The 2,100-nt window shown below is 44.2% G+C and overlaps 1 non-coding gene across 1 annotated transcript; it reads left to right on the forward strand.

Annotated features, from left to right (window-relative positions):
- The first annotated feature begins 1,338 nt into the window (after positions 1-1,338).
- On the forward strand, positions 1,339-1,411 carry TRNAR-CCG (transfer RNA arginine (anticodon CCG)). Its single transcript has one exon. It is a non-coding gene; the product is annotated as a tRNA-Arg (tRNA).
- The last annotated feature ends 689 nt before the right edge of the window (positions 1,412-2,100 follow it).

Consider the following 2,100-nt stretch of genomic DNA (forward strand, 5'->3'; position numbering starts at 1 on the left):
TGCTCTCGATAGCCGATGTACAGATGTAACAGCCAGCGTCTTCGTCGACGGCATCTTACATGGGCATGGTAACTGGACGCCGCGACTAGCCCGGTGCTGTTGACGAGGACGCCATAGCAAGAGGCGATGCATGAGGGTGTCTTCTGCAGACCTGCCACCGGCATTCACTTGCTAGGACGACGTGAGACTGCCGAAGCGTCCCGATCTGGGATTTTGGCGGTGCCGTTGCCCTTCCTTCCTCGTTAATGACCTTACCCCGTTCGTAACACTGCTGGGATTGCGGAAAGTGGAGGTGGCAACACATGATGACTTGGATGGGTGGTGCTTTTTGAGTACTTGGTTTCGAGCTCCGGGGTTACTACCCTAGGTCTGACCCTTACTGGTTATACCTGGCAATGGCGGTGTTTGCGCCGTTACCTTGTTGAAGGCATTGCTTGGAATTTGCTCGGACATAATCTTCAGGGTGAAAACCCATGATCTGACATTCAATGGTTGGATCCAGTGACGGCGGCGCTTGCACGTCGTTCCCTTCCTGGAGGCGTCGCTTGAAGAACCTTTCTCGTAGTCCTTGTGTTATGAAGAGATGGTTGGTGTTGATGGTTACTTTTTTTTTCTTTTCTTCACCTATGCATAGCTTCGGTCTTGTATGACTTTGCCTTTGCTAGTGTGATTCTTTTTGTGTGTGTGTATTAGTGCTGGCTGTGTGCATCATAGTTATGCAGAGGCCGGGTGTGTTCTCATTGTGTTTTGTATCCCCTTGATGCTACATTATGAGTCAACAAAAACACCCTTTATCGAAAAATATGAGCAGTGCATACACATTTTGGAAATGCATGTCCGGTCGCCTCAATTCAAACAAGTAATCCTCTCATATACTGATGACTCTATGCTCTACATGCATTTTCGCCGCCACGTTGTTCAGTCTAATCGAACTAGTTTGCTGCAGTGTTTGATTTGAACATTTCAAGCCACTTCATCCAGTTAAATGTTTGTAAAAAAACTGGAAGCAACATATGAAGGCAACTGTGATTCTTTGTTGGTGTCGTCAGAACGATTCTCCTTCCAAACTTCAGCAAAGAAAAGCATACGCGCGCCATCGGATATTGATTTGGTAGCAATGTGAGGATAATTCAGATGGTTTTCGGCATATATGTTGGTTCCTGCATCAACCAGAAATCGTGTCACCTTATAGAAAATTAATGTGTCTTTTGAATAAAATTGATCATGGCATCATTTCCTTGAGTCTCCTTTCTCTCGAATCCACCCAGAAGTTGGCACATAGCTGACTCACGCAAATCACATTTACTTTTAGTGTCAAAGTCGAAAATTTAACGAAGTGGTCGCATGGCCTAATGGATAAGGCGCTCGCCTCCGGAGCGGGAGATTCTGGGTTCGAGTCCCAGTGTGATCGGTTGCTTCTTTTTTTATTGCTATCTAAACCACATGCACATATCACACGCTGCACTGGCGCGTTTTAACCTTTTCTTTAGGATCGATTTATTGCTATCTCTTTTTTGAGGATCAACTTATTGCTATCTAAACAACAACTAACAAGAATAACCTGGCATCTCCGACACCGACCCTCATACCGTCCAACGTGGTGCTGTATCGGATATTAATTCATTCCTTCTTGGAAACTTCTTTTCTGCGAAATTTTATTGCTATCTTTTCTTTGGAGGATCAATTTATTGCTATCTAAACAACAACTAACAGGAATAACATGGCATCTCCGGCACCGACCCTCACACCGTCTGCAACCGCGCGGTCCGAACATATTTTACCATCCAACGCGGTGCTATATCAGCCACTAATTCATTCCTTCTTGGAAACTTCTTTTATGCGAAATTTTATTGCTATCTTTTTTTTAGGATCAATTTATTGCTATCTAAACACCAAGTAACAGGAATAACATGGCATCTTCGACACCGACCCTCACACTGTCTGCAACCGCGCGGTCTGAATGTGTTTTACCATCCAACGCGGAGCTGTATCAGCCACTAATTCATTCCTTCTTGGAAACTACTTTTATGCGAAATGTTATTGCTATCCTTTTTTTAGGATCAATTTATTGCTATCTAAACACCAAGTAACAGGAATAAC

Source organism: Triticum aestivum, chromosome 7B, assembly GCF_018294505.1.
Source record: "Triticum aestivum cultivar Chinese Spring chromosome 7B, IWGSC CS RefSeq v2.1, whole genome shotgun sequence".
Lineage (NCBI taxonomy): Eukaryota > Viridiplantae > Streptophyta > Magnoliopsida > Poales > Poaceae > Triticum > Triticum aestivum.